Source organism: Bombyx mori, chromosome 8 (assembly GCF_030269925.1).
Source record: "Bombyx mori chromosome 8, ASM3026992v2".
Lineage (NCBI taxonomy): Eukaryota > Metazoa > Arthropoda > Insecta > Lepidoptera > Bombycidae > Bombyx > Bombyx mori.
In genome coordinates this window covers 11,731,081-11,744,585 of record NC_085114.1, presented here as the reverse complement: position 1 = coordinate 11,744,585, position 13,505 = coordinate 11,731,081, and the positions used below count along the sequence as shown (strand labels likewise).

At 35.6% G+C, this 13,505-nt stretch overlaps 1 protein-coding gene across 1 annotated transcript in view; it reads left to right on the top strand.

Moving 5' to 3' along the window:
- The window catches only part of LOC101737969 (beta-3 adrenergic receptor), a 136,561-nt gene that overhangs the window by 25,381 nt on the left and 97,675 nt on the right, over window positions 1-13,505 (top strand). The window lies entirely within an intron of this gene.

Here is a 13,505-nt window from a genome sequence, read left to right as displayed (position 1 = left end):
ATACATTGGCTCCGACCTGGAAACAGTAGTTGAACCAGCCAGAACCCCGCTGGTTTGGTGTCCAATATAGCGCAGAGACATGCGTTCCGCGCGAATCGTTTCGCCTTGGCTCCACCTTTCTTCGGGCGAGTTCTGTTTCTGACAAGGGATTTTGTTCGGATCAACTCCAACATGATCGCCTACCGCAGCCAAAGCGTAGGCGGAAGTCCAACGATTTCTTCCAACGATAAAAAATATCTGGAAACGTGCAAATTTTGTAGTTCATTCAAAAAATAGCTCTCTTGGCTCGGAAAGTTCCAGAGAGATGTTTTATTATTACTCTAGATGTGCAAACGTCGATAAACGATGGCTCATTCTGCGAAATACCACGCCAAAAGAACAGATAATTTACCGGTCATATATTACGCTAATTAGCTCCAGCTTGGCTTGGAATCAAAGTCGTCCGGCAAAATGCATTATGAATTCATAACATTAGTTTCAATAAATATCTTCAATAATAAACTTCACGTTTCTCGAATATTCATTCGAGTCTTCGCGTCCACTGACCTTGCAGTAAAGTTGGTAGCATAGTTTTGACATGTGATCGCTGGAAATTATAGTATTAAACTCTTGGAATGTCAATAACTATTCAAAACTTGTTGTGGTAATTAACATGAAAAATATAAAAGTTTTAATATATTAGGTAAGGGAATTTTTATTTTTTAAGATTCTATAGCGACAGGACAAGGGATTCTTTGATATCTTCTGGTCTACTTGTCTGCCTGTCTCTAATTTAGAATCATTTTTCTCAACCAGACCTACTTAAACTTATATAAAAAGCTATATAAATTTATATAAAAAGGAACTTTTGTACCCGATTATCTCGTTCTTTAGATATAAATTTTACAGATATCAGGTGACTTTCCAAATTGAGTCATTGCTTTTAGGATGTATCACTGGAAGGAAATGTTGCGTTTCAGAAAACTAATGCCGGGTACCAGGATAGTACCAGAGTCAATCAAAAGCGTAGTCCCGACATTTTTCCATAAAACGTCTGATTATTTTGGTTTTCTAGATTTCAAATAGAAGTAAAAATGTTGTGTTTGTGGATTCGAGATTTGACCACGGAAACGCCACTACTCGCCTGGTTAGTGGGTACTTTGTCCGGGTTTCGACTCCGGGCGGAGATCGGACGTCGGGTGAAAGAGTGCAAGAGAATTCGTTTGGTGGGTCGGGCCCTAAAACATTCTAGGGCGTCTTCTCCCAACATCTGAAGACAATATTAATGGTGGTAGGACCTCTTGTGAGTCCGCACGCCTAGGTACCACCACCCTGCCTATTTCTGCCGTGAAGCAGTTATGCGTTTCTGTTTGAAGGGTGGGGCAGCCGTTGTAACTATACTGAGACCTTAGCACTCATATCTTAAGGCGAGTTTCGGCATTTACGCTGTAGATGTCTATGGGCTCTAGCAACCACTTAACACCAGGTGGGCTGTGAGCTCCTCCACCCATCTATATAATAAAAAAGAAAGACCGTCAAGAACCACATACCTGTTTACCCACTAAGTGCGTAAGCCTTTGAGGTTCAGCGCCCTGTCTGAAGAATAGGTATGTGTTTGTAACGGAGAAACAAAATAGTTTCTGCGAATGCTTTATAAACAAAACAAAATTGTGGATTGGTTTGATTGTAATTAAATCTATGTTATTGTTGTTAATGTAAAAAATATTATTGTTATCACTCTCCGAACATTTTCATCGCGTTAATTTTGCCATTCAGCGTGTAATGAATGGGATTCTGAGTTGATTATAAAAATTATAAGCCATTTGTGTGAAATACAAACCAATGACAAACATTAATAAAAAAAACGTAGGTTGGAGGTTTATGACGAAGAGAAGAATTTCCACCGAGTTGGTGACTTTGGTCGGTAGATTGAGGGTTCGAATGTTGTTGTTGGGAACTTGTACATATTTATGCGATCTTGAAAAGGTCATTAGTGAGATTCGGACATCTGTCAATATAATGGCTATCACTACAGTAGCATCGATAAAATCGGCTGTTGCTCGTACAAAATACAAAACTGTCAGGAAAAAAAACGGAGGGGTATTAAAGATAGGAGCGACGAACGTGTTTTCGAATTATGTACTTTACAAGACCTTTTTTTTCCCTACCTTAGCTGGTAGCCTTGAGAGGCTATTCCAGCGTAACCTTAACTAGTAGGTGAGCTCACGGGGCTCAAACCTGACGACGTTGCTAACACGAACCCTAGCAAGAGCCTTGCTTCGCAGAATCTACCACCGGATCGGAAATGCGACCCACTGAGAAGATCCGGCGAGAAACTCAGTGGGCTGTGTCTGAGGGTTAATTTACTCGTCGAGCCCTTCGTCGGAAGCGACAGGTTCGACGAGAACGGTGACCGGTGCTTGAGGTACCTAAAAGCACCGTTAGTGGATCGGGAGGATCCGAGATGACGTGTTTTGGGCGACGTCGACTGCTTTCCATTCTTTCCGCAGGATCGGGAATGTAGTTACCGGCGGCCACGATGAGACTCTGGTTCTCGTGTCGTGCCGCTTTATCGAAGTGGTCGCATTATGTACTTTACAAGACCTAAACGTGATGATACATTTAGAAATGTTTTTATCCATCTATCAGATATAAGGTGATCGTTTTCAATTTCAATTATTAACGCCCTATCGCAGTTAATAAAACGATACTTATCGCCTCATATGAAAATCGATTCCTTTTATATATATATATTTGCCTAGTTGGGTGGACGAGTTCACAGTCCGCCTGGTGTGGTGGTTAGTAGTTAGTGGACCCTACAACGTAAATGCGCCACCTTGAGATATAAGTTCTAAGGTCTCAAGTATAGTTACAACGGCTGCCCTACTCTTCAAACCGAAACGCGTTACTGATTTACGGCAGAAAAAGGCAGGGTGGTGGTACCGCGCGAACTCACAAGAGGTCCTACCTATTGGAGGTCTTTTAATAATAAGACCTAATGAGACTCATAATGACGTTAGATTAAAGTAAATATTCCTTTAATAGAATATTTACTATACTTGAGACTTTAGAACTTGTATCTCAAGGTGGGTGGCGCATTTACGTTGTGGATGTCTATGGGCTCCAGTAACCACTTAGCATCAGGTGGGCTGTGAGCTCGTCCACCCATCTTAGCAATAAAAAAAAAATACTATCACAAATTATTTAATACAACTACACTATTTTTAATGCACATTTTTTAAAGAGTTTGTGTGTATGTATAAGAAACCTGTGTTTTATTCATATTTTGTACCTTATACAAACCTTAACATAACCTTAAATTCAAATCGCACGAAACACAATAAATCATATAATGTCGAGCTTAACGGTATCCATCACTACATTGTAATAAAAAGATTACGTAACGCGAGCTTCGTTCAGGCGAAAATAGAAAGACGTATTGACAACAAGCAGCTCCAAAATTGTTATTGAAAACACCAAATAAACGTGACATACGATTCAGTAGAAATGTCTTAGATACGGGGCTCCGTTAAAAATTTGCAATGTATGTTTTGTTTTCCATTACCTATTGACTAGTAGCCTAAAGGGTTATTCCAGCTACGTGCGGACATGTAAGTGAGCTCACGGGTTCGACTAACCCTAGCAAGAAAAATGCAGAATCTGCTACCGGATTGGAATCGCGACCCACTGAGAAGATCCGACGAGAAACTCAGTGGGTTAATGTATGCTTTGTAGAAATCGCTTCGTGAAAAGCTGCCTTGTGTTCTGATATTATACGAAAAATGAAAAACAAGCTTCTTGAATCGTGTTAAATATGACAGTGTATAGGTTAATAAATTTAAGTGCACGAAATTACATTCTTCAAAATATCCTTGATGAAATAAAATTATTTTAGTTACTACTTATTATATCTGTAGTATATTAGTCTAAGAACACATAATGGTTGCGGTGTCTTTTTTATAAAATTGTTTTTATTTTACTTTTTTGCATAAAAATAGACGGAGTTTTTGTAATTATAGTAATCGAACTGAAGTGTAATGTATTTAAAAAAAAATGACTATTTGTTTGTTTAAACGTTTTCCTGTCTAATTTATTTCTGATTTTTTACATCTATTGTTGGGTATTTAAAATTAACATTATTTATTGTCATTATTATTAAGGAGTCCAACACTCATATAAATATTAGCCTATCCATTAAGTCCATGTATTTTCTACATGGATACCAAGTTTAAAGTCAAAGCTATTTCAAGTTATTAAGTTATGTCCAGACAAGCCTCTGAATTATATAAATTTCGTAATTTCGATAAAAAATCAAGCTATCTTTTTCTTTTTCTACAATTAATATAAAAACTTGTTAAAACATGCTTTTTTACTAAGTTTTTTTTAATGGTTTTTGATTTTCAAGCCATTATTTTTGCTCATTACATTCTATGCATCATTTCTGCATGATTGTTTGTTAGATATATGTACAGCTTCATTCTTGAATTAGGATATCTTCTAGCGATTTAACTCAACTGAAGGCTACGTATGATTGGCCGGCAGTGAGGATCTTTTAGCCTCAATAGAGAACGGCATAGTAGAACACGGTGCATATTATTTATCGCGTAGGCCCAGCCTAAAACAAGATCCTTCGTTCAGCTGTATCTCGACCTTATGACAAACTACACAGATAGAAATATCTTTACACAAATTCTCTTAGAAACGTAAGGGCTAATATGCAACAGTACTTGCCCAGGTGCTTCAAAGACCACCTCAGACGAGCCAACATCCATGATATTCATCTCCGATACACTCTAATATTACTCAGTCATCGGTCGGCCTAACCTTGACACGGGTTTGGAGGTATGCACCTCTTAAATCAGTTCGAATACTACTTGTGGCTAACGAAACACAGGTCGGGGTCGATATTGGATATTTATTTTGCTTTAGAACAATTCTAGTGATGTCCATCTCGGCAAAGTCGTGAGTGAGTATCAAATCAACAAAGGTATACCATTAGTCATGTCAGCCATCAGAACCGACTATCATTATTTAAAGTCTAAAAAGTAGTGGAGTTATTGATCGTTGAACAATCTCTTCGTCACTAGTAGTTAATAAACCACCGTTATTACACATTTAAACCTGAAGAAACACTTAAATTTTTAATAGACAAAATAAAAAAATTAACACTGTTTAACATCTATGCACTTAATTGTGGGAAAATAAAACAAAGCCGCTGCACGTAGCTCCTCTGGATCCTGCAAAAGGTCCACTGAAAAAGTCTCAGTAAATAGGATAATAGGAGTAATGGTGGGACTTCTTGTGAGTCCGCACGGGTAGGTACCACCAGCCTGCCTATTTCTGCCGTTAAGCAGTAATGCGTTTCGGTTTGAAGGATGAGGCAGCCGTTGTAACTATATTGAGACCTTAGAACTCATATATCAAGGTGGGTGGCGGCATTTACGTTGTAGATGTCTATGGGCTCCAGTAACCACTTCCCATCTAAGCAATAAAGAAAAATGACAAAAAAAAACATTTTACTGAGATTATATCTCATCCGATATCATCTCACCTCATTACACTTAATTTCATGCCAATTGATTAATGTTTCAAATTAATCAACTTCATTTCATTTCACTTCATATTACCATTATTCATTTTAATTTTTTTATAAAATATTAGACTGCATGGTATGATACCTTTGCCTTTCTAGTTGAAAAAATAGAACTACTACTTACTACTCTTAAATTTGACAACAAAAGAGCATGCATGTGTGTGTGTGTCAAATACATGGTAGTGTGTGTAATGTTTTCTTTATTGATTTAATGTATCTTTAAGCATTATTTAAGAAAAATATTAGCATTATGCACTTTTTCTCTATATTTTCTATAAGTGTGGAAAAATTCATACTCCTCCGTCCGCGCAATTTTCGTAAAAAGGGATACAAAGTTTTTGCTTCACGTATTAATATATAGATTAATACATAAAAATATATAATACATACATACAATCATTAAAAGTTAAATAAGAGCTTATAAAGATAACTCACTACAGCAAGTACAAAATAGGAGTTAATAGTACCAAAAGTTAGTCAGTTAAATAATTCAATAGATTCTTTTATTGAACATGTTGCTCTTTTAATACCAATTTGCAGAAGAAAACATCACTAAATGTCCAATTAAACTACAGAACCTATCTCACGCACTACCCAATAATCCTTTAGCAAATTACAGTTACAACCCAGCATTTGGCCGTTGGTTTGGCTTGGCAGTTATTAACTTATAATGTACATTGGTCAATTAACAAAAAGCAACGCCCTGTTTATATTGCGCTCACGTACACTCGAGTTAGACCATAGTAATTATATCGAGAAGGAAAAAAGTTAATGCTAAAGTGTTCTTGCTCACCAAATTGGATAATTTGTAAGAACGTGCGCTACTTTTAAGAAAAACAAATATAATCCACTATTTTTGATATCGAATTTTAAATTCTCTTCGCCGTAATTACAGTAAAATCATTTATAGAACAGAGAGGTGTACAAATCAGCAATTAATTGAACACCAACTTTTTCAATATAATTCGAAAACGTCTCTGATGTAATTGCATTTTTATGTACAACTTAACAATGATTATACGTGTCACCAACATTTCCTGCAGACACGAACAAAAATAATCCGCATACGCAGAACCTACGGAATTCACATTGGATCGTCCTTAGGGAATTTTATTAGCTCCTCGTCAGTCGTAAAGGGGGTGGAACGTTTATTGGGCAGTTACTGTGATTCAATAAGGAATATTGGCTCTCCTTTATTAACACCACTCGCTTTGAGATGTTCTTTTGCTAATTCAAAAACCATCCGATTACAAGGCCCCTTAAAAATTCATTCTTGCCCTTTCGTTTGGCAGCTATCGCCGAATCGGAAACTTCTTAATTGAGCTCCTAATAATTCATTGTTTCCATAATTAAGGGTGCCCGGGGAATGATTTATTTGAAGATTTATTAGAAACGTCCGAAGATTCGCCGTCGTTAGTACAAGGTTTTGTATTTATTAAGTGTACATGCTAATGTGCATAGCTTTACTACGTTATCTGTTACTAAAATTTTGTTTTGTACTTTTGAAAATTATCTCATTTTTATTAACATTAAAATGTATTTATTATACGGTTAATGTTATTAAATAACAATTAATAACAAATTAATAACAAATTAATAAAACTAAAACATAGTAAAAGCAACGAGAAAATGATTTGCACTTGAAAAATTTCCACCAATTAAATTTTAAAACATCAGACATTTTTCGCTTCGTGTTCGCGTTTTAAAATTTAAATTGTGTTTAAAACTTCGACGCTGTGAAACAATAAGTTGTTTGTATTTTTGGTATACATTAAAAGTTTCCGAAGAAGATATTGAAAGTTAACAACGCAGAAGACGCTCTGAGTGAAACTTCGATACTGACCTAGAATATTCCAATAGTTGCTTGAAACAGCACATGAGTCTCGAAGTTAAAGTGAAGCAATATGGTCTACCCGACTTTTATTCGTAAGGGTATTCGATCTTGATTGATCTTGGCACTCACTTAACTGGACGGCTGCTATGTCCATTTTCAGCCGCTCGTAGAAGCAGTATCTTTTTACTGGTGGTAGGACCTCTTGTGAGTCCGCGCGGGTGGGTACCACCACCCTGCCTATTTCTGCCGTGAAGCAGTAATGCGTTTTGGGTTTGAAGGGTGGGGTAGCCGTTGTAACTGTACTTGAGACCTTAGAACTTGTATCTCAAGGTGGGTGGCGCATTTACGTTGTGGATGTGTATGGGCTCCAGTAACCACTTAACACCAGGTGGGCTGTGAGCTCGTCCACCCATCTTAGCAATAAAAAATAAAAATAAATCCTCATCTAACTCCTTAATTGCTAAATTTCTATTTATATTTATTGCCTTTACGTAGGGCATATTGTAAGCCTGCACGGGACGATGTCATACATATGTATGTATATCGTGCCTTTTTCGAATTTGTTATTGTTGAAATTCACGTTGTGATGTCAATAGTTTTTGGCAATAATTTAGCACCCAGTAGACGGCGAGCTCATTCAGCCATATAAGGCAGAAAAAGCTGTCTTTAGGACGTGGTTATTAATTGAATAAATAAAAGAGGAGACCTGTCAACTCGGGTAGCTGCTTCACGAATTCGTCATTTTTTTTTATTTTTTTTTATTTTTTTTATTGCTTAGATGGGTGAACGAGCTCACAGCCCACCTGGTGTTAAGTGGTTACTGGAGCCCATAGACAACTACAACGTAAATGCGCCACCCACCTTGAGATATAAGTTCTAAGGTCTCAGTATAGTTACAACGGCTACCCCACCCTTCAAACCGAAACGCATTACTGCTTCACGGCAGAAATAGGCAGGGCGGTGGTACCTACCCGTGCGGACTCACAATAGGTCCTACCACCAGTGATTACGCAAATAATAATTTTGCGGGTTTGATTTTTATTACACGATGTTATTCCTTCACCGTGGAAGTCAATCGTGAAGATTTGTTAAGTACGTATTTCATTCGAAAAATTGGTACCCGCCTGCGGGATTCGAACACCGGTGCATCGCAACAACGAATGCACCGGACGTCTTATCCTTTAGGCCACGACGACTTAAATTATCTATTACCGGGTCAGGCTTTCGTGATACTCATTAGGTCACGAGCGCTTAGACCTAGTGTGAAATTCACAAATGCTTTTCTTCGGAATCTGTCAAGAATACATTAACGCTGTTACTGGAAATAGCGATGGTGGTGCTAAAGTGATTCCCTGAAATACAGGGTGTTAAAAAAGAAATGAACATCATTCAATTATTTTCCGATCACGTATAGACATTCGAAAATACGAAAAAAAATATTCAACTCTTATCTAACAACGCGCTGAATATTTCTCCGTAAATATTTTCCGTCTTCCGGCATCCTCGCATACACTGAGACTTTGGAAATGAGGTCAGCATATAAGAGGCCCACAGAGCGTTCAGTAATCCAGAAATTTCCGTCTCCATAAGGGCTTCCACTAAATTAAACCGCCAGACAAGACACTCTGTGGCAAGCATAATATTACTTGTTTTATTGTAACATTGATTTAAATCAGTAAGTAGCTCTATCAAATTTACAGAAATAAAAATGGATATTTTTTGTTTGTCCTGTATAAGTTTCTAAACCCAACGGTGATGAAATTTTGGTACAATTAATACTGGCACTATAGGGAAAGCTTTTAAGTGTTATAAACCTATGACAGATGGCGCGCGAGCAGTTTCAAGAAATGTGTTTTTTATAAAAAAAAAAAAAATTTTTATTTATTGCTTTGATGGGTGGACGAGCTCACAGCCCACCTGATGTTAAGTGGTTACTGGAGCCCATAGACATCTACAACGTAAATGCGCCACCCACCTTGAGATATAAGTTGTAAGGTCTCAGTATAGTTACAACGGCTACCCTACCCTTCGAACCGAAACGCATTACTGCTTCACGGCAGAAATAGGCAGGGCGGTGGTACCTACCGGCGCGGACTCACAACAGGTCCGACCACCAGTAAATACTATTAATAATATACTATTCACAGCTGAACATAACCAGATTTAACTAGTTAAAAATAAAAACAATGCCGTCAAAGGTCTTTGTTCCTAGCATAACATTGCGAGATTAAAATCCAAAATAATCACATAATGAATGTGAACAACTTTTGTCATCCAATTTTAATTGCGTGTGCGAGTTATATTAATAAATTTCAAACCATTTAGCAATATTTTTGTTTCACCACTATTTCGTACAATCGACCTGACTTTTGAGCTTATACTGCGTTAAATAATTTAATATACTGCATTTTACAATTGTAATTGAATTTAAAATCACAGTGTTTTCGTCATTTATATGGAAACTATGTTTATTACTGAGTGGCATTTGTGAAGTGGTATAGCCAAGTGCCCGTTAATCGCAGTTAATTTTTTTGTGCTTTAATTACAACTAGAGGTCCTGCAGTAGTCGAAATTCGACTATAATTAATTGGAATTGTAAGTTGGCACACTATTATGATTGTATTTTATACTTCTATAATCACAAATTTCGCCAAGACTACACTATAAAAAATATTAACAAAGACAAACAATATTTAATCTATTCTCAATTTGACAACAGATGTCAAGAACAAAAGTTTGACAATAAATAGTATGAGTAAGATATCAAATACATGGTATGTAGTGTGTGTAATGTTTTCTTTATTGATTTAATGTATCTTTTATGCATTATTTAAAAAAAATATTAGCATTGTGCACTTCTTCTCTATATTCTCTATAAGTGTGGAAAATTTCATACTCCTCCGTCCGCGCAATTTTCGTAAAAAGGGATACAACGTTTTTGCTTCACGTATTAATATATAGATAGAAGAAATATTTAACCAAACTTATTATCTAATATACACCTTTAACTTAGAAATCTTTAGCCATATACAATATTGTAGTTATAATCAAACTGTATACTTCACGTACACCTTATGTTTACTGCACAAACATTGGACCGCAGCCGTGAGGTCACTGGGGCAATAATGAAAAAGTATTATACTAAAGTGGTTATACAGAGAATTTTTTTTTTCAATCAATCACAAAATTTCTGATACATATTTTGTTAAGATCACAGCATAATTTAGGTTTCAACATATTCGGTTACAACATATTATTAATTAAATTTTAAAATCAGAAAGCCAATATTTTATAAACACTGGTATTCGAGAAAGATTAATAAGACCTTTCGAAGTGATCGTAAGCGAACACGGGTAGACTGAAAACTTCTGAGGAAATATCGGATAAATATCAGAAATATATATGTATTACGCAATCCTGCTATTTAGTTAACTAAGATGGTTAGAGTTAACTGTTTCCTCAATGTTAATATTGTTGGATAACTGTTATAAGTTCTACGCATGTCAACAATTGTTTAAGATGGTATCCAAGAAATTTAATAAACAACACACAACACATTCCGGCTCAAACATCCGAACGAGGCGGAGCTCTCTGTTGTTATCGTTGTACACTTGAAATTTAATAAAAGGAGTTGATTGGAAAAGTAAGTTTTAATTACTGTCACTATGGAAGGCAATAATAATGATGAAGAGAATGGCGGCCACGACGCTGACGTCATCATTTTAAAAACACCATGGAACCAGCCACTCCGTCATATAAAACTAAAAATTTTACTAAGAATCAGGTTGTTATCATTGAAATTGAATAAAAGGAATTCTTTGAGAAAGTAAGTTTTAATTACTGTCACTATGGAAGGCAATAATAATGATGAAGAGAATGGCGGCCACGATGCTGACGTCATCATTTTAAAAACACCATGGAACCAGCCACTCGTCATATAAAACTAAAAATTGTACTAAGAATTAGGTTGTTATCATTGAAATTGAATAAAAGGAATTCTTTGAGAAAGTAAGTTTTAATTACTGTCACTATGGAAGGCAATAATAATGATGAAGAGAATGGGGGCCACGATGCTGACGTCATCATTTTAAAAACACCATGGAACCAGCCACTCGTCATATAAAACTAAAAATTGTACTAAGAATTAGGTTGTTATCATTGAAATTGAATAAAAGGAATTCTTTGAGAAAGTAAGTTTTAATTACTGTCACTATGGAAGGCAATAATAATGATGAAGAGAATGGCGGCCACGATGCTGACGTCATCATTTTAAAAACACCATGGAACCAGCCACTCGTCATATAAAACTAAAAATTGTACTAAGAATTAGGTTGTTATCATTGAAATTTAATAAAAGGAATTCTTTGAGAAAGTAAGTTTTAATTACTGTCACTATGGAAGGCAATAATAATGATGAAGAGAATGGCGGCAACGACGCTGACGTCATCATTTTAAAAACACCATGGAACCAGCCACTCCGTCGTATAAAACTAAAAATTGTACTAAGAATTAGGTTGTTATCATTGAAATTGAATAAAAGGAATTCTTTGAGAAAGTAAGTTTTAATTACTGTCATTATGGAAGGCAATAATAATGAGGAAGAGAATGGCGGCAACGACGCTGACGTCATCATTTTAAAAACACCATGGAACCAGCCACTCCGTCGTATAAAACTAAAAATTGTACTAAGAATTAGGTTGTTATCATTGAAATTTAATAAAAGAAATTCTTTGAGAAAGTAAGTTTTAATTACTGTCACTATGGAAGGCAATAATAATGATGAAGAGAATGGCGGCCACGACGCTGACGTCATCATTTTAAAAACACCATAGAACCAGGAACTCCGTCATATAAAACTAAAAATTGTACTAAGAATTAGGTAAACTAAAAATTGTACTAAGAATTAGGTAAGAAAAATTTTAGGATTGAAAATGTGTAGGTAACGGCGAAAGCTTAAAACCAAATTGTATCTAATGGCTTTACATTACTCCTAGGATATTTAGCGTTTGGTTTCAATATAATACAAGAGAAAAATTCAAAGTTGAGGTTTTTAAGTGTGGAACGGTAAACTATCTAAAAAAGATAAAAAGTAAAACTCTTGCATAACACGATCTTACTGCTACACGTGTTCCGCGATTTCTTCCTCATTAAATAAATATTGATATCGACGCTTGAAAGGCAAACGTGACTAAGCGACAATAACTGCTTTATACATAAATGATAGGCAATAACCATATTCGATGCGCAAAAAATTTATTAAAATATAATTTTTTTTCAGGTATTTCAATTTTAAATTAGTCTACTGTAAAGTTCACGCATTGTCGCGTTGCTTGTGTCGTTCAGTGTCAGTTCCATTATTGACAAGACGATTTGTATCAACAACAACAAACATATCTATATATTAATACGTGAAGCAAAATTTTTGTATCCCTTTTTACGAAAATCGCGCGAACGGAGGAGTATGAAATTTTTTACACTTATAGAGAACATAGAGAAGAAGTGCACAATGCAATTTTTTTTTTAAATAATGCATAAAAGATACAATAAATCAATAAAGAAAACATTACACACACTACATACCATGTATTTGACGCACACACGCATGCATACTATTTATTGTCAAACTTTTGTTCTTGACGTCTGTTGTCAAATTAAGAATAGAATATTGTTTGTCTTTGTTAATATTTTTTATAGTGTAGTAGTCTTGGCGAAATTTGTGATTATAGAAATATAAAATACAATCATAATAGTGTACAAACTTATAATTCCAATTAATTATAGTCGAATTTCGATTACTGCGGGGCCACTAGTTTATGTTTATTATAGTTGATATACTCGGTATTGCCATGATAAAATGATCTTATTAATTCAAGTAATTTTTGTGCTAAGCCCCAGAAAACCTAAAAATGACATTAGTACAAAGCTTGCATAATACAAAGCCACTGTTAGCCGTGTCCCAAGGTTTCTTTCACGTTAAACAAACATTTATCTATGTATATAAAAATGAATTGCTGTTCGTTTGTCTCGCTAAAATTAGATAACGGCTGGACCGATTTCGCTAATTTCGATCTTGAATTATTAGTAGAAATCCAGATAAGG